Genomic DNA, 26,807 nt, shown 5'->3' on the forward strand with positions numbered 1-26,807 from the left:
AGAACTTCTCATTGTCACAATTGTCTTGTCACTTATTAGTAAAGGCTAACACTGGGACCAGCTAAGAGAAAAAAAACATAAGCACCTGATTATATCTTTTTCATAGTCTGAATTTTTCCCCACTTTTCCTAGAATTTTGAAATCTCCTATCTTCAAAAAATTTGCTTTCATAACTGTCCCCCAAAAATTATTGAAACTGCATTTGTCGCTTTAGGTAAGAAGACATTTGCAGACCTCACACCTTTGCATATCTTTTCTCATCCTCAAACACTTGCGTTTAAAACAGAAACAGAAGTTTTAATCCCAATGTGTCGCTCAGTAAATTTGCCCTGTGCACTCTGTTGCTGTGACAACATGAACTTGGTCTTGCAAAGACAATGCTGTAAGGTTCTTGACTGTACTGGTATGGGGATTAGTCTCCTTGGTGATAGAGACAGTGGTAAATATACATAATATAGCAGTGTCCCACTGTTCGAGAAAAGCATTGCTGAATCAGACCAAAATATCCTTTTCGAAGAGGCTAGGTAGACACAAATAAAGCACTATCCATGCTGAGGTATTATGTTTTGAAAGCATGAAGTATGTCTATGAGCCATGATTTTTAAAAATTATATTCTGCTTTTAATTGAATGCCATTCCCATTCCCATAGTGTCAGAAAGAGGAGAGCTGACGAGAAGCTCCTGCTCAGGGTCCAGACACAACTCTCTTTTATCAGGAGCTATCAAACAGAGCCTTAAATATTATTGTAATGCAGAATAACGTGGACTGCGTTAGCATGTGCAGCAGAAAGAGAGTCAAGAGACTCCAGAGTTGGGCTGTAACGTGCACTATGTTTTCTGTCAGCCCATTTCAATTTTTCCAGCCTGCCATGTTGACAGCAAGAGAATAAAGGAGGTCACAGAGGGTGCTGAACATTAAAAATTAATAAAAGAACTATTGCAGTAGTATTTTATATAAGTAACGCCGTTCATGTTTTCTCATTTAAGCTGCAATTTCTGAATATTCTCCCATACTATAACTCAGTCTAATAAAACTACAAAATTACAACATTAGAAAAAGTCTTTTGTGTTGTAGTCTTTAAGCATACACATACTGGAAATTATAGCATTACCTGAAAACAAGTTCAGCTATACCTCAGGGCCTGTTAACGTTTCCATGAAACTCTATTTCTAAGATTTATAAATTCATATATAAATATTCACTTGGGCTATAAGCTCAGTTAAGCCTGGGTGGAACTTTAATTTTAAACAACAAAAAGTCCCTAACATTTTTAAGGACTTGTACCTCATTTCTAATAGGTTTTATATTAAGTCCCTTCACATTAAACAATCTGTTTTGAAAACAGCCTTTCTTCATATGGACAAAATTGATAGAATTTTCTCCTTTAAAGCAATGTTTGCTTTAATTTAAAGGTAATAGAATCTGAAAAGCGGTTCAAACAGGCAATAATAATATATTTTAGTACAGAAGCAAGTTCTATAACAGAGTACCTTCAGAATGAGTTATAACAAAACCTAGCCTAGCAAAACTGTGTTAAATATTAATGGCTTCAAATTTTAGGAATGATGGAAATATCTAAATGGCTAAACACCATTCCTAGTTTTATCAAATATAGCTGTCAAGACTTCAAAGGCTGCTTCAATATAGAATATCATATAAAATATGCCAGATATTTTTGTATGATTAAAAAAATTACCACAGCACAGCGCTAATACTTCCCAAGTATTCTCTCACAGCGCTAGAATGTCTACTTTTAGAAGAGCAGCTTGAATCACAGATTTGTTTTAAGTGAAAGCTAAAAAGTATTAAATTTTGGATCGCCACCTGAAATACAACTCATACTTACCATTGCCAGGGAGGAATATTTTTCCCCTTCAATATTCTCTAGCTTTCTATTCTGTCTTTATTATTTTTTCTCAAAATAAGACTGCTGCTGTTTGACATGAAGGTTTTGTTTTGTCTAAATGGGAAAATAATCAGGTACTTGAGGTATTGCACATGCTATAGAAAAATGGTCACATTTCTGTAATGTCCTGTTAAAACATTAGCTAATAAGGGGCAGTGACTAGCATTGGGAAGACAGAAGCTCAGCTAAGAAATGTCAGTTGAATTACTTCAAATATGATTAGTTTGGATTCTAGAGTAATTTATTTTTTTTTAAATGTTTATTCATTTTGAGAGAGAGGGAGAGAGCAGAGGAGGAGCAGAGAGAGAAGGTGAAAGAGAGAGAATCCTAAGCAGGCTCCATGCTATCAGCACAGAATCCAACACAAGGCTCAGTCTCCAAAAACATGAGATCATGACTAGAGCTGAAATCAAGAGTTGGATGCTCAACTGACTGAGCCATCCAGGTGGCCAAAGAGTACTTTAAAGCAATGCTTTTCAACCTTTGGTTTCCAACTCATGAGTGGAAGTTTAATTAACTGTAATCAACATTTTAAAAAAGTCAAATAAAGGGGTGCCTGGGTGGCTGAGTCAGCTAAGTGTCCAACTCTTGATTTTGACTCAGGTTATGATATCATGGTTTGTGGGTCTGAGCCCCACATCGGGCTCTGTGCTGACCGTGCAGAGCCTGCTTGGGATTCTCTGTCTCCCTCTCTCTGCCCCTCTCCCGCTCATGCTCTGGCTGTCTCTCTTTCTAAATAAATAAATAAATAACCTTAAAAAAATAAAATAAAAAAATCAAATAGAATAAAAAACAATGTCATAATGCTTTGCACACAGATGGTATAAACATTGCTCAAACCTCTTGTTCAGTATATGTATATTTTTATATTATATTTATATATAAATATTTCTATACTGTACATATATACAGTATATATGTATATTTCTATACTAGGTTATGATGTAAAATTCATATTTTATTATGTTTAATTTCAAAAAAGTTGGAAAGCTACTGATTAGAGGATGGTCTCTTTATTTAATAAAAGAAGTCATTAAGCCTCTAGAAGTCATTAAACAAGGTTACTTGTTGCAGTTTAAAATTTTTATCAAGAGGGAGAGTTAGGATCTCATTCTAGGATCTCGTCCTTAGCTTTGTTATTTTAGAAAATGCTTTTTTATAACTCATCTATAGGTGAGTGGGTGGCATAGGGGGCAAAACATATGAACCAAATTCATAATGGAATGATTTATAAACCTGCATTTCAATTGGAGAAATACCTGGCAAGATTCATGGTCTGTGAGTCCATTAAAGGTTGAATTATAGAATTAAAAGTGATTTCGTAGTGAGAACAGTATCAAAAGAAAGCTTATTCAGTATTTATAAGGGATATTTTCATGAAACCAAGATGGCTAATTAAGTTCTTTACCAGACAATTATTTCTGTCTAAATTACTACCTTTTAAGAATCAACATTCTCTATCTCTCTTTGGGCAGTAGAGACTTTACAGTGCAAATTGTTACCACCTAACTGTCCTTCTTCTGGAATCCGTGAAAAAAACTTTTTGAGTAGATTATTGTTTTGTTTTGTTTTCTGGCAGGGGGGATTCCTTGGTTTTCTTTATTTCATTGTGAGAACCACTGATCCATCAGTAACATTATAAACTCCAATCCCTGAGTGGATTACTAATTATTTTTCCTAGTTTCAGTTTAGTTATTTTTTCTGGTTTAAGTTTCAAATTTTGACCTTTTCCCTGGCCTTGTCCACAAATGGTGAAGTCATCTTAAGATAGCCCCTAACTCAGTGATTACTATCACCTATGTAAATGGTGTCATCCAGCTGTGGTGTGACATTTTCACAGTTAGTCTTCCCTGTGGTTAAGATTCTTTTAGGCATGGTTAAGAATGAGTCCTGCGTGACATAACTAAAGATACATATTTCTTGCAACTGATTTCATGAGGACAGTATTTATTAATTTACAGCTGCATTAGGAGAGGTAGTAATCTATTTCAACGGGATAAACTCATTTGAAGGAGTTATTCCTTGTTGTGTTTTAGGTGCTTCTTTCTATTAATGGGGAATGGGCATATTTTTAGGTTTCTTAATATTATTCCATTGTCCTATATATATTTTGATTTTTTAATACATATAAACACACACAAATACCTACACATAGGGAAAAGATCTGAAATTTCTCTGCAGAAGGCACTTTGAAACAATGATAGATGCTTTAGGCTTAATTAAATTCACTTCCTACAAGCTTAAGAAATTAACTCATTGTTTTACATTATTTTATTTGCTACATTTGTTCTGTTTAGCCAAAAAAAGGAAATTCTTGTTCTCAGTTTCAATTTTGGAAGGCTTTTTGAAATTATTGTCTATGCCAACTTATTCAGTTAAAACAATAGGACACATTTTATTTGATAGTAATACTTATAAACTTTACTACTGATTTCTGAATAATTCATCAAGGGTGGCCTTCAAGATTTGCTCTCTACTTCAGGAATCCAAATTCACTAATTACCTATAGGATATTACAGATTTAAGAAATGATTGTGTATTTCTTAACAAGCGACAATGGCATACTCTATAAATGCCCTTACATTCTGAAATAAATAATGAATGATTTGAAATCCAGCTATGTGGGCTATTGGACACTGAACTCTTGAGTTCTTATAGTTACAAGCCTCCTAAAGGTGTTTTCATTGTAAAACCAGCAAGGGAAATACCAATAAAAGAAGGTACAAGTTAGAAATTTGCTAGTAATTTGTAACTCTGTGCTAGTATAGGGCTGGAAGTGAGTACAAAAGTATTTAGCTCAGAAAACTTGCACAAATATGAATCAGTATAATAGCTTCAAAAGGAATCTTAACTCTATACCTCATATTTGATGTTTGTGCCTAACAAAGTTACTTAGTCATGAATTGTTGGGACCATACAGTGACTTAGCAGCATTGAACTCAGCTACTGGGAAATATATAAATGAAAATCCAATATAACCCATTCCAGTCATAAACTTAAACTTATTTTGATGTATTTATTAGTATATTGTTGAAAAATGAAGATGACAAAACATATAGTAGATTGAAAACCCACAAGTTACATTTTGCTTTAAATATCTATTTACACACATGCAAGCAACTAAAGATTTTGGCAAGATTTCTTTAAGTTCTTACACTATACATCATGAAGTGCAGTATTGGTATTTTTTATAGGAAGTAGTTGTTAATGGCCTGGAGTTTTTTTCTTGTCAATCACATAATTAGCCATGCATAAAATCTTTCTAGAAAAACACACCTACTCACTGTCATAAAATCTCAACTATCTATTGTAACCATCTTTATCAATAAGAACTTAGATTTTAATACTGAAATGTCTAAGACACCCTGATAAAGGTAACATTTAAATGAGTAAAAAAAATGCACTGATAAATTATTCCAAAAAGAATAATTAAAAGGAGAACCTTTCACTTTATACTCACTCATCTCTTGTGTGTGTGTGTGTGTATGTGTGTGTACAAAATAATGCAAAAAATGTACTCTGTTATTCACATAAATATTCTTAGGCCATCACAAGTTTAACTGATCGAATTATTAAAGACCTTATTATATAAATATATGTACTATATTTGCAGAACAGTCGAAGTAGGCATATCAAATAAAGATGCTGAATTATAATTTTCATTATAAATTATCAGTTTGTTTGAGAGAAGCTCACCATTAGAACTATTCTCATTTAAATCATGCTCATTTGAATATATTTATGTACAGATTGACAAAGAATCCCCTTTTGCATTATATTGCCTTTCCTGGAGCCCGAATTTCACAGTGTTTGGCTGTCGCTGGTCTGTGCAGGAGATCAGAGCCCTAATAATAGATTTTTGACGGTGAGCTCGCCTGCTACCTGCCCTACACAAATCCTCACTGTTCATGTTTGCTTCATGGCAACAAAGCAGACAGAAGGAAAATGCCAAGTGCTGAGTTTGAGGTACAGCCTTGCCTTGGCTTGACATTTCAGCAGAATAGCAGTTTATGAGATGCATAATTTTTCATCTGGGACTCAGCTGCCATATTCATAGATGCTTACAGCTCATCGACGGACTAGAGCAAGGGCAAAGGTTTAAAGCATAGATCAAGGTCTCCATTCTTTCCTTAGGTATTTTAAAATAACTGTTGTCCTGCAGATAAATGATAAAATCAAAAAGTATTTAAGAGCCAACAAATTCATGGCCATGTGGATATTATATATGTTTTTCTGTTGTTCAAAATTAGGAAAATAAATTAATGTCTGTATCAGCTTTTAAGAAAATATTCGATAGACTTTGTAAACCAAAGGACTCTGACAAACATATTAAGAAAACTTACCTTTGCAGCAGTGGTAATGAATTATTTAATTTCTTTTGTGTGTGTGTGTGTGTGTGTGTGTGTGTGTGTGTGTGTGTGTTTTCTATAAAGAATGAGTTCAAGCTTGAAATTAATCAAAAAATGTTCTATTATGAAAGTAAAACTAGAGAGTATTGTGTCACTGTTTAAGCTTGAATTTAAATATTCACAGATTCATGCATATCTACTGTACTAAAAAATCAGTGTAGGTACACGTCACTGACTGTTTAATTTAGAACTACACATCTCTGTAAGCTTCAGAAACAGTTCACTATGTCACAGTCTCATACAGAACAATGGTACAGTACATTGGATTAATTAAAGAAGCCTTGCAGAGAACTGAGTTCTCAGTATGTCAAGATTTCAGTTTTATGTTAAATATTTTCTAAAGGCCAGACCCTTAAATCTCAGGGGCTGTACCAAGCAGTGAGCTGTGAATTTAACCATAGGCTAACTGCTAATGATAAGGAAAAGAGTCCTGGTTGAGGCAGCTGTAATACAGTCATTGGATTAGGCTATCAATCACTCTGCTCCCTAAGGAAAAGGGGAAGAAGACCAAACAGTGAAAAGGGAAATTAGGAAAGGAGGGCATGACTAGAATGAGATTCCTCCCCATCCTTATCCATTCGTCGGTTTAAATCCCTAAGCATTAGACCAAACTCTCCAGCATTGCTCCGACTATAAAGCCAACACATTTATCCCTAACATCGAGAGAACTATCAAAATGTCATTGGCTCTCAGTAGCTGAAGATCTCAAAACCTGCTGGAAGCAAATGCCTGATTACATAATAAAAATGAGATTAACCCTTAATTTTTAGACTTAAGGTTTATATGTATAATTATGTTATGTATAAAGATTTATGTATGTCGGTAAGGGAAATATTCTTATTTAACTTAAAACCTGGAGCCAGTTTTTACTTATGGAAGCCCTGTTATGAGGTGAGATTCCAGTAGATCAATGGTTCTCAAACTTAATGTGCCCCAGAACCTAGAGGACTCATTAGAATACAGATTGCTGGGCCCCTCCCTAAGAGATTTAGGAGGGCCCGAGAATCTGCATTGAACAGTAGATGAAGAAAGGTTAGAGTCATTTTAATTTGAAATTCTTATTTCCAAAATAGTGCCAAAGGCTTTTATTAGTGGTAAAATTAAAGAATCATGGCATTCCATAAATAAATATAGAATCTCTGCCCACCGCTACATATCTGAAACAAATTGTAGTAAATAGGATTGGAATTCGCTCTTAAGAAAAGTAGTGGAAAACAATATTTGAGGTCTCATAATAGAAAGAATGTGGCACTCCATTTAAGATTAAGTGTTTCTAGTTATAAAATAAATAAGTCATGGGGATGAAAAGTACACTATAGGGAATATAGTCGATAATATTGTAATAATATTGTATGGTGACAGATGGTGACTACACTTATGGTGGTGAGCATTGAGTAATGCATAGAAATGTCCGATCACTGTGTTGGACACCTGAAACTAAGATTACAGTGTATGTCAACTACAGCTCAATAATAGAAAAATTTAAAGATTAATTTTTATGCAAAGAGAACCCATTCTAAGTGCCATTTAATAGTCCTCTGAAAAGGAAACAGGTGTCAGAGGGAGACAAGGGTAAAATTAAGCTCATGATTGTGAAACATCTTTTCCTTTTGACTTTGTGCAGATACTAACACATTGAATAATAACAGTTCTCTCTCAAGATAAGCACTTACATATCAATGAATCTAGTTATTTTCTCAGACCCTTAACTGTAGGAAACAATAGTATTGGTAGCTTCCTGCTTTTCTCTCTTCTTTTTTTCCTGTCATCCCCATACAACGGCATCCTTTTATCAATAGAAGGTAAGAGATAACATGTCGTGGGGGGAGGGGAGGAAGCTGTTTCAATGCTGTGTTCCTGCCATTAACATAGTTATACTATGCACTGAGAGTTTCCAGCGTCATGTTTATAGCCTGTTGGTGATACTGTTTGTCAATAATGGAAGCTGCCTGCAGCTCTCCTGGATGATGAGTGTCCTGATGTGCAGCCCCAACAATTTAATACCATGTGAATACCTTATAGCAAATTACACCCAAAATTCCAAAAGGTTCTTCAATGTGGGGCATAGCGAATCCTCAAGAGATCCATGCAGTATCTGATGCTCGAAGGTACAGACTGCCAAGATGATACAGGACTGATGATAAAGGAAGGGTCATAATAGAGAAAAAAAAAATGAATCTAATCAGGCCAGTTAACTTCACTTGCTATGTTTTTGTAAAGTCTAACACTTTAATTCAATGTGTGTACACTCATTATTTCAATGTTCTTCAGATTTTTATGCTCACAAATATGCCACATTAAAAAAATATTAACTATGTACCCCTCATACGTTTTAAGTCAACCTTATAAATTTTAGCCATAAGTTTAAGTGATAATAAAAAATACAGTTTCCCACATTCTGAAAATATTAATTCTTAAAATAAAATTGCTGCATTACTCTTTTAAATAAACCTAGTAGAATTGAAATAGCTCAGTTATTTTATACTCATCATAACCCCTTTAAAAATATATAAGGTTTGAAATAATAGTTGAAAGTTTTACATGATTTCTCCCTTGAATTAGTATTTCCAGTCAACTTCCTAACCAAATTTTATCCTATTTTCTTTTATTTTTAAAAGACATCTTGCTTTTGGACATCTTTGTCCAAAGATTTGTCCAAGATTGCTTGGACATCTTGGACATCTTTTATGGATCACCTTATAGAATTTCTCTTTAACAAAATATATGCCTATGAATTGACACTTATATTTTTTAAATTTCTGGATTAAGGCTTTAATGATAATTTTTTCTTCTCTATTGTTATAATTTACAACTTATATTTTACCTTATATAAAGTATATCTTATATCTTACACTCATACTTTATCATAATATAAATATATTATACATAGTGATAATTAGTCAACATAAAAGTAAATTTTATTGGAAATGCTCTTCTTAATTAGGAAAATATGGTTTTTTAAAACAATTTTATTATATATTTATTATTGATGCCTATTTTTCCTAAAAATTTCAGGGCTGGCATTATTCTATTCTACTATTATTTTTTAGATACGAATTTTCAAAATCCTTGTTCATCCAAATCATTGAAGGCGACCACAAGGAGTTTTATTATAGTCATTTAACTTAAATCTTTGAACACCTTCCACATTACAAGCTAAAAATTACTTAGTAATCTTTGCCAAACATAGTTAGGCAATTTGATGAGCTCCTCTTTCACTTTTGCTGAAGAAGTAACTTGGAAGTCACCTGGCTTTCAAGAATATTGGCTACCCGATCATAAATCACTTCTTTAAAACCAATACCAATATTTTTGAATTATCATTTTGTTTGATACCACAGAATTCTTACTGTTGGGTAATGTGCCATTATAATATTTGAGATCATTGAGAAATAAGCTTTTTTCCAAGGTAGAAAGGACTGTTAAGAAATAGGAGTTGGGAACAGAAGAACCAGCATGTAGATATTTTGACTGTACTCCTTGTCAGACATATAAAATTTACGATGTATTACATATGGAAATTGAGGATCTAGAAAATGATTCCCTTAAGTTTAGTTTACCTTTTCTGAAGAGATCACTAGCTTATTTCATTGAATCTTCACACAACTTTATGACAACAAAGCAATACCTTGGTTTTTCTTTTTATATCAATTTGACTATGCTTGTTAAAATAGCGCCAACAACTTTAAGAAGAATTTCACGCATGCGCTAACAAATCTCAGTATATAAGTTAATATGTGCTAGTAGAAGTATTTGAAAATTCATATTGCCAGACATTTGTTACTGGTAAAATCGGTCAGCATTTCTGCACTCGTCCCTACTGGCTATTCAAGCAATGAATAGCAGCAATATGAGAATATCAAGGCCTCTGAATAATATGATCTTTATTTGCCCACACTGTACTGAACACTTTATATGCATTCTTATTTAAATGATCCTATGATGCAGATATCACTGGCCTCATTTTAAAGCCTTAGAAACTCAAACTCCAGATGGTTAAGCAACTTGCCAAAGTTTACATAGCCAGGATATGTCATAGTTTTGATTCAAACTCAGATCTGTCTCCAAAGATGAACTGCTAGGCATTTTTATCAGTGTCTTAATCCAATATCTGCCATGATAAGTCTCTGTCTACATATATATACACATTAAATTCTCGTAGGCTACAAATGTCATTAACTAATCTAACATTTATTGTATCTGGATTTGAAAATTCTGTGGGTGTACTCTTCTGTGACCATTGTCAAAATCATGGCCTATTAACTATATCATTCCATCTCTATATTGAAAAACTGAGTCAAAAAAGGTGCATTGGGGAAAAATTCTTGAATTCATTCCAGAGAACAAAAAAATGACAGGAAGCATTCAGACATTTTTCTTATAATGTAAACATGCAGTGTTTGCTTGAAATGAAGCTGTCATCAATATAGCAATAAATAACCTTATTTCTTACTGACTTAGATAAACTGTATGAGGGCTTGGTCCAGCTGTGATGCTGAGAAAAAAACTTTGGGTGTCCTTTTTAATTTCTTCTTTCTAATCTTCAGTCAGTTACAAATGACCATGTGTTCCTGCAACTGTCTCACCTTCTTTTTGGACAGATCCATCTTTTTCCCCAGCAGCAGTATCATCTCCTTTATAATTTCAACTGAGCTTGCAAAAAGAACCACTAACTAATTCAGAGATGCTACTTTTTCATTAGGTGGGGAGAGAGAGAAGGACATTTTGAAGGTGGTGAGGTGAGGAAGAAACTAGACCAAAAAACCTAGCTAAGTCCCTTCTGAAAAGGAAAAAAAGGAAAGTGCACGATTTCTCACTTTCCCTGGTTTAAAACAAAGCAAGATAAAATATAAATTAAATAAAATAAGAAGATGAACCTCTTTTAGCACACATCTGGTATGATATGATATGAGAAATTTTAATCAGTATAAATTAATTTGAAAAGCATATAGATCAGAAGTCAAGAGTTCAAGGAATGTTTCTAAATTGCTCTCAGTTCACTTAGCACATCTGGTTAATGACAGACCTGTTTGGATTATAAGCTTCTTAAAAGCAGACACCATTGCTGTTTCTTCGTGATCTCCTCCAAAGCCTAGGAAAAGCATAGGCACATTGTAGACATGAAAAAAAAAAAACACCATTTGGTACATAATATTCAGCTGTGTACAATTGAGAAGGTTTTGGGGATGAGACTGCCTCTTAATCTTTGAAATCCATCTTGACTTGCTAATGAACTTTTGGTAACTGAGTAAGAAATTTTAACTAATAGAATATAAGCCATCTTATGATACATTCGAAGTGCTAAAAGGAAAAAATCTGCAGTCAAGAATACTCTATCCAGCAAGGCTATGATTCAGAAGACTTCTTGATCGGAAAGAAAAAGACCATGAGCAAGAGTAAGGAAAGGAAGAAGCATAAAAGCAGTTAAAATAAGTGTATCTGTAAAAGTGAGCCAAGGGACTCACAGAATAAAACGATCTAAAGTATGATACCATGGACCTAAATCATCAGTGTGAGAAGAGTAAAGAATGGGTTCAAATGTAAGCAGCCAGTAACTTAGTTTGGACTGCTATATACAGAAGATATCATATATAAACCAAATGGTAACCACAAATCAAAAGCCAGTAATATACATGCAAAAAATAAAGAGAAAGGAATCCAAATATATCACTAAAGAAAGCCAACTAATCATGAAAGAAGAGAGCAAGAAAAGAAAGAAATGGAGAAAAACTACAAAAAACAACCATAAAACAAGTAGCAAAATGGCAATAAATACATATATATCAATAATTACTTTGAATGTAAATGAACTAAATACTCCATTCAAAAACATAAGGTAACAGAATGGATAAAAAAATAAGATCCATGCCTATGCTGCCTATAAGAGACTCATTTCAGACCTAAAGATACATGCAGATTCAAAGTGAAGGGACAGGCAAGGATTTATCATGCAAATGAGTGAAAAAGAAAGCCAGGGTAGCAATATATATGTTGGAAAAGATAGACTTTAAAACAAAGACTGTATGTTTAAGCATCCAGCTTTGTCTCAGGTCATGATCTCACTGGTCCTGAGTTAGAGACCTGCATTGGGCTCTTTGCTGACAGCTCAGAGCCTTGAGCCTGCTTTGGATTCTATGTCTTCCTCTCTCTCTGCCCTCCTCCACTCATGTGCTCACTCTCTTTCTCAAAAATAAATAAACATTAAGAAATTAAAAAACAAAACAAAACAAAGATTGTAACAAGAGACAAAGGACACTATATAATCATTCTGGGGACAATCCAACAAGGAAATATAATAACTATAAATATTTACACACCCAACATGAGAGAACCCAAATATTTAAAGCAGTTAATAACAAACATAAAGGAAATAATCAATAGTAATACAATAATAGTAGGGGACTTTAACACCCAGCTCACATGGATGTGCAAGTCATCCAAACAGAATATCAGCAAGTAAACAGTTTGCGTTGAATGTCACACTGGAACAGATAGATTTAACATATATATTCAGAACATTCCATCCAAAAACAGCAGAACATACGTTCTTTTCAAGTGCACATGGAACATTCTCCAGAATAGATCACATATTATACCACAAAAGAAGTCTCAGCAAATTCAAAAAGATCAAAGTCATATCTTGCATCTTTTCTGACCACAATACTATGAAACTAGAAATCAACCATAAGAAAAAATATGGAAAGAGCACAAATATATGGAGGTTAAGTAACATGCTAGTAAACAATGAATGGGTCAACCAGGAAATCAAAGAGGAAATCAGAAAAATACATGGAGACAAATGAAAATGAAAACACAGAAAAAATACCTGGAGTAAATGAAAATGAAAGTGAAAATGAAAATCTTTGTTATGCAGCAAAAGCAGTTTGAAGAGGAAAATTTATAGCAGCACAGGTCTACCTCAAGAAGTAAGAAAAATCTCAAAAAGAGAGAAATCTAACCCTACACCTAAAAGAGCTAAAAAAGAACAAACAAAACTCCAAACCAGTAGAAGGAAGGAAATAATAAATATTAGAGCAGAAATAAATGAAATAGAAACTAAAAAAACAAAAACCAGTAAAACAGATCAATGGAATCAGGAGCTGGTTCTCTGAAAAGATCAACAAAATAAAGACAGAGAGAGAGACAGAGGACTCAAACAAAATCAGAAATGAAGGAGGAGAGATAATGACCAACACCTGAGAAATACAAACAATTATAAGAGAATATTATGAAAAATTAAATGCCAAAACATTGAACTACCTAGAAGAAATGGATACATTCCCAGAAATGTATAACCTCCCAAAACTGAGTTAGGAAGAAATATAAAATTTTAACAGATCAGTTACCAGAAATGAAATTGAATTAGTAATAAAAAAACTTCCAACAAATAAAAGTCCAGGAGCAGTGGCTTCACAGGTGAATTCTGCCAAACATTTAAAGAAGAATTAATGCCTATCCTTCTCAAAGTATTCCAAAAGGTAAAAGAAGAAGAAAAACCCAAATTCATTCTACAAGGCCAGCATTACTCTGATACCAAATGAAATAAAAAAGCCACAGAAAAGAGAACTACAGGCCAATATCTTTTATGAACATAGATGCAAAAATCCTAAAAAAAATTTGCAAATTGAATCGAACAATACATTAAAAACACCATTCAGGGCGCGCCTGGGTGGCTCAGTCGGCTAAGCGTCCGACTTCAGCTCAGGTCACAATCTCACAGTTCGTGGGTTCGAGCCCCGCGTCGGGCTCTGTGCTGACCGCTCAGAGCCTGGAGCCTGTTTCAGATTCTGTGTCTCCCTCTCTCTCTGACCTTCCCCCGTTCATGCTCTATCTCTCTCTGTCTCAAAAATAAATAAACATTAAAAAAAAAATTTAAAAACACCATTCAGTACGACCAAGTGGGATTTATTCCTGGGATGTAAGGGTCTTTCAATATTCACAAATCAATGTGATACACCACATTAATAACAGGAAGGATAAAAATGATAATTTCATATGATCATTTCAATAGACACAGAAAAAGCATTTGAAAGTACACCCTTCTTTCATGAATAAAAACCCTCAACAAAGTAGGTTTAGAGGGAACATACCTCAACATAATAAAGGTCATTTGTCAAAAACCCACCACTGACATCATATTCAAATGTCAGGAACAAGACAAGGATGTCCACTCTCACCACTTTTATTCAACATAGTACTGGAAGTCCTTGCTACAGCAATCAGACAAGAAAAAGGAATCCACACTGGCAAGGAAAAAGTAAAACTTTCACTATTTGCGGATGGCATGATACTATACATAGAAAACCCTCAAGACTCCTTCAAAAACCTACTAGAACTGATAAATGAATTAGGAAGGTTACACGATACAAAATCAATATACAGAAATCCATTGCATTTGTATACACTAATAATAAAGCAACAAAAAGAGAAATTAAGAAAGCAATCTCATTTATAATTACACCAAAAATAATAAAATACCTAAGAATAAACCTAACCAAAGAGGCAAAAGACCTGTACTCTGAAAATTATAAAACAATGATGAAAGAAATTAAAGACAATGCCTACAAATGGAAATACATTCCATGTTCATGGATTGGAAGAGCAAATATTGTTAAAATGTCCATACTACCAAAGCTATCTACAGACTTAATGAAATCCTTATTTGAATACTAACAGCATTTTTCACAGAACTATAACAAACAATCCTAAAATTTATATGGAACTACAAAATACCTGACTAGTCAAAACAATGTTGAAAAATAAAAACAAAGCTGGAGGTATCACAATTCCAGATTTCAAGTTGTATTATAAAGCTATAGTAATCAAAACAATATGGTACTTGCACAAAAATAGACACACAGATGAAAAGAACCATATGGAAAGCCCAGAAACAGTTGCACAATTATATGGTCAATTAATCTTTGTCCAAAGAAGCAAGAATATGTAGTGGGAAAAATACAGACTCTTCAACAAATTGTGCTGGGAAAACTGGCCAGTTACATATAAAAGAATGAAATGGACCACTTTCTTGTAGCATACACAAAAATAAACTCAAAATGGATTAAAGATCTAAATGTGAAACCTGAAACCATAAAAGTCCTTGAACAGAACCCAGGCATCAATGTCTCTGACATTGGCCATAGCATCTTTTTTTTTAGGTATGTCTCCTGAGGTAAGGTAAATAAAACAAAAATAAACTATTGGGACTATATTAAAATAAAAGGCTTTTCACAGTGAAAGAAACAATCAACAAAACTAAAAGACAACCTACCGAATGGGAGAAAATATTTGCAAAGGACAAATCTGACTAAGGGTTAGCATCCAAAATATATAAAGAACATATACAGCTCAACACCCAAAAAACAAAACAATTAAAAAATAGGCAGAAGATATCAACAGACATTTCTTCAAAGACATACACAAATGCATGTCAACAAACACATGAAAAGATGCTTAACATCACTCATCATCAGGGAAATGGTAATCAAAAAACTACAATGAGATATCACCTCACACCTGGCAGAATGGCTACAATCAAAAACACAAGAAACAAGTGTTGGCGAAGATGTGGAGAAAAAGGCACCCTCTTGCACTGTTGGTGGGAATGAAAACTGGTGCAGCCATTGTAGAAAACAGTATAGAAGTTCCTCAAAAAATTAAAACTAAATCTACCTTATGATTCAGTAATCACACTACTAGGTGTTTACCCAAAGAATACGAAAACACAAATTCAAAGGGATACATACACGCCTATGTGTACTGCAGCATTATTTACAATAACCAAACTAGGGAAGCAACCAAGTGTCCATTGATAGGTGAATGGATACAGAAGATGCCATATATATTTACAGTGGAATATTATTCAGCCATAAAAATAATGAAATCTTGCCATTTGCAACAATGTGGATAGAGCTAGAGAGTATAATGCTAAGCAAAATAAGTCAAAGAAAGACAAATGCCATATGATTTCACTTCTGCAGAATTTAAGAAATAAAACAAACAAACAAAGGGGAAAAAAGAGACAAACCAAAAACAGACTCTTAACCATAGAGAACAAACTGATGGTTAGCAGAGGGGAGGTGGGGATGGGGATGGGTGAAATAGACAAAGGGACCACTGAATATTGTATAGGATTGTTGACTTCCTATGTTGTACACCTAAAACTAATATAACAATAATGTAGAAGAATTAAAATTAAATAATAAAAAAAAAAGAATATAGGCCATTTTACTAGGTACTAAATGCTAAGAGTTTTTCACGTATTATGTCATTTAATCATTAAAATAACCTGGTCAGATGGTCACATTTATTGACCTGTATTAGTGAAAAAGAAACTGAAGTCAAGTAAATTCTGTAATGACACATAGCTCATATCCAGGTGTATTGGGATTCATTCTATCTGACTTTTGATATTATGAATTTAACCACTGTGTTACCGTTGCTCCCCCACACCTGTTCATTCTGTATTAATTTACTCTATTAGTTTTTGTAAAGTTCTTAACATTTTGTAGGATGGAAATATCTAGAGACCCACTTTTGTATTTCTTAAGCAAAAAAAAAAAATTAGACTGAAAACAATCTATAAATATAGCACTAAGATTAATCACTGTTTAAAAAAAAACTCACAGGAATGACAGGTCACAATTACACTGTAAGTGGTCTAGTAAACCTCTCAGTATTCCTATTAACCTCTGTGCTTCATGCATTTCTCATATTAATATACTGAGAAATAACACAAAGAAACATATGTACTTTTCAAGGCAGATGCCAAAGGTTTAATGGATCAAATTATTTCTGCGCTGGATTTTTATTCATGAGTTCCAAATGTTTGGTCTTTTACTTTAGTTTAGCCCAATATTAAATGGAATTATAAATTTCTCTATTAAGTAGTATAAAATAAAAACATAATAGAAATGAATTGGGCTAACAATAATAACTTGGGTGGTTGAAATATGTTTCTGCCTTAGCTTTTCTAGCTCCCTAAACCCTTGTTTTAACAGTAAGTTAGACTCGGTGAGAATATGGTAACATTTTTGTATAAATAATGTATATGTGTGTGTGTGTATCTGTTTGTTCCTTTTACATTATTCTAAATCATTCCCAAAGGCTTTTCTTTAGTTTTACCTTTTTTTTTAATTTTAGAGAGAATGAGAGCATGAGTGGGATAGAGGGGCAGAAAGAGAGAGAATCTCAAGCATACTCCACACTCAGCACAGAGCCCAGCACGGGGCTTGGGATCCCATGACCCTGGGATCATGACCTGAGCCGAAATCAAGAGTCAGACACTCAAGTGACTGAGCCCTCAGGTGCCCCTAGTTTTACCATTTTTATATGGGGTTATAAAATAGTAGGGACCACCAAGGTCTTCAGCGTGATAATAGTCACCTTAGGAGATTATTAAATAAGGTGATCCTGGGCTCAAAGGATTATCTAATTCAGTAGATCTGAGATGAGACCAGGAGTATATATGATTTTTTTTTCATCAAGAATCTCAGTGGATTCTGATACCCATTTATCTTTAATCTTCAGTTCCTGTCTTAAAAGGGGTGGTGGAGGAGAAAACCTTAATATGGGGAATGCCACCATTATAAGATATAATAATTTCGTATAATAAAGTTTGAGATGTTTGTTTTAGGGAGAATGGAATGAACTAATTTACCTTTTATAGGTTAAATGTAGTCAATGATCGTTCTTATTTTAGTAATTTAAATTCAGAAACTTAGATTTTAAATAAGTAGATCCTCAGGTGGACTCTAAAATTGTCACTAAAATATATGAAGATATAAAGAGTGACAAAAATTCAAAGGAACAATAAAAACTTGACCCTTAGTTGTCATAATTGTCAAGCAATTTTCACTAACATTCTGTTTGGTGACCTTTATTGATGGGTATTAAACTCTGGGTGATGGGGTATATCATTAAAAGCCCTTCTTTGCCACTCCTAGTTCTGGACCAGGTATTTCTGAGAATGTGTTTGTGATTAGATGTATCAAAAGAGCTGTTATTATAAGAATATTTTTGATAAGTGGTCCAGTTTTGTTTGTTTTTTTTTCCTAAACCAAGAATAGATAAAAACAGTCAAAAAGCATTGAAGCACTTTTATACCTGTTTTAAGGCTAGCAGGATTGTTGTTGTTGATAGGAGAGACTCTCGAATGAATGAAGACTTCATATCTTTCTCTCTGTGAGGGTTAGCAAGGGGTCACTAGAGGCAATACCTAATGTTTAAGAGCTCTAATCCTTATAAACTAAGATTCTCAAGTAGAATTAGAGACTCCAAGTTTTCTCATATCTGTTCCCTGGGAATTATGTAGTTTTACATGTATTCCATCTGTACAGAGTGTCAGATCAAAGCAAGGAGAAAAGGATAAAACTTTCCCACTTTAATCTCACAAAGTCCCATGGTCTGCTAGATTCTGCCAATTTGGCTTTGAAATGTGAACGTGAATGTTATGTCTACCTTTAGTCCTGAAGAGGGAATTTGCCCAACCAAGCAGACCATAAAACAGGGGGCAGTTCACATTGGGCTGAGATGAGAAGACACAGAATACAGAAGGAAATAGTCAAAAGAGAGAGAGAGAGAAAAGAAAAACAGTAAAGAAGCAAAAATGCAGTAGCACAAATAAAATCCACATAGCTGTAATGACAGAGCAAAATGAAAACCTTGGAAACTTGAATCAGTGTTGTGAAGGATAGCCTTAGGAATTTCTACAAGAACACAGAGAAACAGAACACAACAATTAAAATCATGAAAGGGAAGGTGATGGACATACCAACAACCCAAAAAGGAATTCCTGATGAAGGTAGCAGGATGGGCGTGGGCAGCAGATAATTAAAGAAAAAAAAAATGATAATACCTAGCCTTGCTAGGTACTTGCCATGAGTACTTGTTATGTATCAGTCACTATTCTAGCTCACTTCCTGATTTAACTCTTTTAGTAGGCACTTTTCATATGTAAATTCATAATGAAAAATGTACATTTTAGAACATTTTTTTAACTTTCCTAAATTAAAATGAAATTCAGTTGGAAAGAATTCACTGATTACCAGAACAGCACAGAGACCTTTACCTAGCACAATTTGTAAAATATTTCGAATTACAAGATTGTGTAGGTAAAATTAGGCTAGCCACAGGTATAGTCTCAGTAAGACTAAATTCCAGAAGGAAACAGAGTGGTATATATTTTTAGGAGAAAGGGTAATCACACATCCAAGTTGATAATTAGTGTGTCAGTTCAGGAGGAAAATTCTCAGATATACAAGGGCTCAGAAAATACGACATATCATTCTTTAAAAATATTATTGAAGATATATGTACTAAATAACGGAGTAATATATTACAACAGTGGTTTTCAAATTACGGTTTCTGGACCAGCAGCAAGCATCACTTGGGAACTTATTAGAAGCACAAATTTTTCAGGGACAACCCCAGACTTACTAAATCAGAAGCTCTGTAGTGTGGGGCCCAGCAGTCTGTTTTAACAAGCCCTCCAGGTGATTCTGATGCATGCTAAAGTATGAGAACCATTGAATTAAATTAATGAATTCAAGAATTAGAAGGCATTCCATAAATTTTAAGCTTTTTTAAAAAACTAACCTTATATTTAGGTTTAAATAATTATGAGAAATTGAGTTTTAAAACGGAATGCCTGTGTCAAAAATCAATCCTGAAAAAAAGCCACAAATATTAACAAAATTTTAAAATGGAATAACTTAGATTTAAATCCTAGATTCTTTTAATAAAGAGCAATTTATGAGAAACAACAAAAGTAAGTAGGCAGGGAATTCATATGTGCAAAATTTCTTACTCTAAATAGGAGATTTTTTTAGTTTCACTGTTGACTTAGATAATTGTTAAAAATGTAGGTTGAGGGGCGCCTGGGTGGCTCAGTCGGTTGAGGGTCCAACTTCGGCTCAGGTCGTGATCTCACGGTTTGTGGGTTCCAGCCCCGCGTCGGGCTCTGTGCTGTTGGCTCAGAGCCCGGAGCCTGTTTCAATTCTGTGTCTCCCTCTCTCTCTGCCCCTTCCCCGCTCATGATCTGTCTCTCTCTGTCTCTCAAAAATGAATAAACGTTAAAAAATTTAAAAAAAAATAAAAATGTAGGTTGAGACAGCCTTTTGAAGAACTTAAGGATAACTATTATTTGAAAAAGTAAAAATTGTAAAAGTATATATATATACTATATACTTATTTATAATTCTCTATCTTTTTAATGTCTTGAGATCTATAATTATTACCCTTCCATTTCTGATAATTTGTGCGTTCGTTTTTTTCTTTTTCTTGATTGGTCTGGTTAGAAGTTATTATTTTTATTGATCTTTTCAAAGAACTATCTTTGGCTTTCTGATTTTCTCTGGCCTTTGTTCACTTTCTTGTTTCATTTCTTACCTTTCATTTGTTTCCTTTATTTCTCCCTGTTTTGGATTTTATTTGCTCCTCTTTCTAGATTCTCAGGGTAGAAAGTGGACATATAGATAATTAACTTAGGCCTTTTTCCTTTCTTTAATATAAACATATAGCTATAAATTCCCTCTGAGAATTACTTTAAGCACATCTGACAAATCAATTACTTATTTATTATGTTTATGATCTGCTACTACACAATAAAATGTAAACTTCCCAAGAACAGCATTGTTTTGCTCTTTTACTCACTGTTGTATCATCTGTTGCTAAAACAGCTGGCACATAAGAAGTGTTCAATAGATGATGTTGATAGAGTAAATTTTCAAATTCAGGCCTCAAACAAAGAATGGTTGTGTCATAATACAATTAGAAAATAATCTCTCTGAAAGTTGTGGTGAGCAGCATGGTGGTCAAATGCATAGACTTGTGAATTCATACATTTTGAGACTGGAAAACAGCACCATCTGCCTGAGTTTTCTCATCTGTATAAAAGGAATAAGAATTATACCTACTTTAAGGGTCTTTGTGATGCTTAAGCTAAATGATACATATAAAATATGGGTAACAGTTATGTAGTGCTTCTTCCTTGCCAATGCTACAAAAATAGTCTCAGAATATTTCTGTAATAGAAAAGTCATTATGAAGCTAGCTGACTAAAAGTTGACGTTTGATAAAATAAAAGTTTGGGATCAATTTCATGTATGAATCTGAATACATATTAATTGCTAAGAAACTAAATTCAATAATATATAAAAAATCATTGTCCAACTTGACCAAAGAAGTGTATTGCAGGATTTCAAGGATGACTTAATATTATGAATATTATTTATATAATATCATCAGCATTGTTATTTAATATTGTTCTGGAAGTAATATGTAACATGAAGAAAAGATCGAAGTTTTTGGAAAATATACTTAGTTATCTGGATATGCTCTGCTCATATACCTAAGAAATGCAAAACAAAATATTAAATCTCAGAATTAATAAAAGTATAGGATAGTGTAATGGCAATAGTGGCACTAAGGTATCATAACAGCTACTTCTTGTCAAAGGGCCCGTGAGTAGCAGGCACTGAGCTAAGCAACCTTTATAAGAATCATTTTGTAAATGAGGAAAATTGTACAGTGCTCTTCAGGCAGCAGTGTCTTCACTGTACAGCAGACATATAAACATAAGTTACTCGCCTATACACCAGCACTCCCACTAGCACAAAACACACACACACACACACACACACACACACACACACACAAACCAAAAACCCACAAATATCCATCCTTAATAAAGAATGCACGGGCTTAAAGAAGCAACCTAACTACAGCATAGGAAAGCAAATTTGAATAAATGACAAAACATAGTATGTTCTTATATTTAAAGACTCATTATTATAAATATGATATTTATTTCATTTTTTAAGTGTATTTATTTTGCGAGAGACACAGACAGTGTGAGTGGGGAGGGGACAGAGAGAGAGGGAGACAGGGAATCCCAAGCGGGCTCTGCACTGTCAGCACAGATCTCCATGTGGGGCTTGAGCTCATGAACCATGAGATCATCACCTGAGCCAAAATGAAGAGTCAGAGGCTTAACCACCTGTGCCATCCAGGAGCCCCTCAAATTAAGTTATAGATTTAATGCAATTACAAAATTACAATGAGCTTTTTTTCTCCAAGACATGCAAAAAAGTTAGAAGCAAGAGCAAACGGGAAAAAAAATGTACTAAGTAATTTTTTCAACCAGAAGAAAGTGAAAAAATACGTATAACCAATAATTCAAAGCAATTTCTAATTTATGATAATTAAAACATATTTGCTGGTACAAAAATCGACAGACCAACCAAAGCAACAAACAGAGAACCCTGAAAGACTTTGTACTGCAAAGAATATAACATATTATAAAAGAAGACTCTCTAGTCTAGTGACAAAAGTTGTTTTATGAATCAATAGATATATTAGCTATTTGGAAAAAAAATCTAAGTGTAGCCTTTCTCTATAATATACAACAAAATATATGTTAAAAACTTAAAAGAACTAATGCACTAAGCTATTAAAAAAAGAAAAATGGGTAATTATCCTATTTGAAAATGGAAAGTTGAAAGAAAAAAAAATCACAGTGAAGATGTTAAATGGATCTACATGTAACTTTAAAATTTCTATGTATAAAAAATGAACAAATTAAAAGGTGAATATAAAACAGTTTTCATTAGATAATAATGCAGTTACTTCAAAGTACATGTCTTCTCATTCAGAGAATACCACATAATACACTACTTATATCCTCAACAAAAGATTCAGAATCACACACTAACACCACTGAGTTTGCTTTCTTTCTTTTTTTTTTAAGTTTATTTATTTATTTTTGAGATAGAGACAGAACAAGCAGGGGAGGGGCAGAGAGAGAGTGAAAGGGAGAATACCACATTGTCCCCATGGAGCCCGATGTGGGGCTCAAACTCACAAACTGTAAAATCATGACCTGAGCCCAAACCAAGAGTTGGATGCGTAACTGACTGAGCTACCCAGGCGCCCCCTGAGTTTGCTTTGCTATGACATCCCACTCTTATGACATCCCACAGTGTCAAGGTTTACATCAGTTAAAGCATCTCTTTGCTGGTCTGGCTTAAACTAGAGGTAGATTTCTAAACAGAAAATAAACAATAACTAAAAGGGAAAAAAACTCTTAAAACTCAGTTTGCAGAGACATGTAAAATAAGCAGGAGTAAGTTTTGTTTTGAGTATCAAATTGGTAAAAAATTTAAAAGTAATGTTTTATTCAAAAGATGGTAGGGAAGTAGATTTTTAACCTCAATTGGTAGAATTAGAATTTGATCTACATTAAAAAAAAAATTATGCCCTGAATACCTGTTGTCATTTAGTGATATTCCTTGACTTACTGCCTTTGCTGGATTCTCTATTTCTGGATCCCATATATTCCTCATTCTTAGCATATCTTTCTGGTCCTAGCTTGTGAACATGCTGGAATTCTAAGCATTCTGAGAAATTGCAGTAAACTTTTCAGTTCATGCATATTTGAAAATACCTTTATTCTATCTTTATACTTAATAATTTGAGTGTAAAATTCTACATTACAATTATTTTTGAAAAACATTTTAGGTCATTTTCCAATTTATTCTATCAGTTGGTATATTGGTATCTGCTAAATTGGTATTGCTAAAGAGACATACACCCATATTTTTCCCCTCTCAGATCCTTTTAGTAGTATCTACTCTATTCTTTGTGATCTGGTTTTAACAAGGATTTTCCTTTAATTTATTGTTGAGCTCTAGCCCTTTTCTATCTGGAACTTTATACCTTTAGGTTTAAGAAATTTTCTAGTGTTATTTTGTCTGGTATAATTTGTCTTCTTGTTCATTTTTTTCCATTCTTTTTAAAAGTCATATTCTCTCTCTCTCTCTCTCTCTCTCTCTCTCTCTCTCCCTGTTTCCTATCTGAATCTTATTGTCTTTTACTTTTTATCATTATTTCTTTTGAGAGATTGTTTTTATATCATCTTCAACCCTCTAACTTTTTATTGTTTGTTATATTTTCTTCCAGTTCTTTCTTTTTTTCCAACAGTTTCTTTTTTCTTTCATGATGATCATGATGATCTTTTATTTTTTTTTATTTTTTTTTTTTTAATTTTTTTTCAACGTTTATTTATTTTTGGGACAGAGAGAGACAGAGCATGAACGGGGGAGGGGCAGAGAGAGAGGGAGACACAGAATGGGAAACAGGCTCCAGGCTCTGAGCCATCAGCCCAGAGCCCGACGCGGGGCTCGAACTCACGGACCGCGAGATCATGACCTGGCTGAAGTCGGACGCTTAACCGACTGCGCCACCCAGGCGCCCCTCATGATGATCTTTTAAATGCAGAACCTTCTCTTTCACTTTGTAAGGATATTGACTGGTTTTGTTCTTTCAGTTTTCCTTCATTCTTATTTGACCTCTAGTTGCTCTGATTTACTTATTTATTTTGATGATTTAGTTTGGTTTCTCTTCTTCATGTAGGAGACCTTCTGAAATGTCTGGAGATTTGGGACCCTCTTTCTGGATTCAGTTTTAAATGTCAGAGCTAAAAAAGAAGGGGGGCACCTGGGTGGCTCAGTCACTTGAGCATCTGATTCTTGATTTCATCTCAGGTCATGATCTCATGAGATCATGGTTATGAGATCAAACCCCTCATTGGGCTCCACGCTGGGTGTGGAGCCTGCTCAAGATTCTCTCTACTTCTCCCTCTGTCCCTCCCCTGCTTGCACTCTCACTCCCTCTAAACAAACAAACAAACAAACAAATAAATGTGAAGCACTAAAAAACTGATTGGAAGTTCTGAGTATGTGAGTGAAGTTTATCAGCTAAAGAGTTTAAACATAGAATGACTAAATGGTAAACTATACTTTTTCCCAGGCTCACAAATTTAAATACCTTGAAATCTTTTCTCTGGGAATAAGTAGTCTCTCAGCAGAAGAATTGTCAAGGCTCCTATCATGCAAGCACATATCTTCCTATGTAAAAGGGAAGGAGGGTGAGTGGTAGTCTCAGTGTTTAATATGCAGACTTTTATTTCATGTCCCTACTTTTCATTATCATCTCAAACACAACCTTCCACTGGTTTTGCTATCTGGTGGATCTCTGGTACACTTCCTCCATGAAGATAAATCTCTGGTTTTCAGTAGACCAGTGGAAACCTGATTGCTCAGGGTAGGAGAGGGGACCTGGGGTCCAGTTGACTCCACATACACACCCTCAAACAATTTGCCATTTTCAACCCTTTGTGATCCCTGCCTCCCACCATCCTGCTGTGTTCCAGGATCCTTTACCTTTCTGGGAGTTCTGCATGGTAACTGGTTGTAGGTTTCTGCTAAACTGGTTACTTCTTCTCAATCTACTTTTCATCTTCCAAAATTTCTCATCTGCTGCGAATGCCTTCCTCATTCCCTTTGTCTTCATTAATTTATGCTTATTTTCTTTTAAGATTTACTGACTGTCATTTAGGTGGAGTTTTCAGGAAGGAGTACATAGGTATGGTAAGTCTGCAGTATTTAACCAAAGTATGTGTAACATTTAATATAAATAAAAAACAATACTTTGAAACATTTCAGTACAAGACCCTTGATATTTTAGAGATTCAATATATCACATACTATGTTTAAAGTAAATTCTTGCCATGTGCAAACTCAAGTTCATTGTCTACCAAGAACTATGGAAAAACTATTTTTCTGAAATACCATTGCCTTAGTAAGAGTTTAATATATATGTATGTATACGTGTGTGTGTTTGTATGTCTGTGTGTATACATGTACACACAATTAAAATTGAAAAACTAATAGTACATTTTCTTGTACAAGGAAAATATATTCTGCATTATCAGAATTCCAGATTTTAGATTTCTCTAGCACTTTGCATCATTGCTAAATGACAGGAAACATTGTTTCTTTCTTAAATGATGCCTTTTTGCCAATTATACACATCAGATTAACCTCATTTTGTTGTCCTCATTTTTCTCTACATAGTTTTGAAACTTTTTGAAGGGAGCAACAGCAGGAAGTTTGCTTGAGGGTTAGTAATACCACCAGATAATTCAGCATAATTGGAGCATTGCTCTGTGACTTTCTAAATCTAGGCATTGAGGTAAGAACACTGAGGAACATTTAATAGCACAGCTTAGTCATGGGCTAGAATATTATTAAGAACAATTGCACATCTCTTTCCCTGTCCACTCACCTTCTGGAGCTTCTGGCTGTCCTGCTCTAAATTATAATATGATAAAGGACAGTTAGGTAGTAAATGCAACTTTTTAAATTTGGAACTTCAAAGAACACTGCTCTGTTATAGACTGAGACATTATTCTTGGCTTTTCTGGTACATTCTTATCTGACATGAAGTCCCGAAGTAGGCAAACTCTTATTGATATTACTGGTCATTAGGTAATTGTTCAAGACAAAAAAAGAAACATCTCTGAATATGAAAAATGCTAAGCCACAACCAAAGAGAAATTAATAGTGTTTTTAGTTTCTTTAATCTTGATCTTTGCATTTCCTGGACCTGGCTGAATCATGAGATGAGTGAAAATAAGCACTTATATGGCACA

General features: G+C 34.0%; 1 protein-coding gene across 1 annotated transcript in view; it reads left to right on the plus strand.

The window, feature by feature from the left end:
* The window catches only part of DPYD (dihydropyrimidine dehydrogenase), an 862,187-nt gene that overhangs the window by 639,429 nt on the left and 195,951 nt on the right, over positions 1-26,807 (plus strand). The gene's annotated exons all lie outside the window — the stretch shown is intronic.

This window comes from Lynx rufus, unplaced genomic scaffold (genome assembly GCF_022079265.1).
Source record: "Lynx rufus isolate CCGP_SWC_20201006 ecotype Redwood Valley unplaced genomic scaffold, mLynRuf1.p SCAF_2, whole genome shotgun sequence".
Classification (NCBI taxonomy): Eukaryota; Metazoa; Chordata; class Mammalia; order Carnivora; family Felidae; genus Lynx; species Lynx rufus.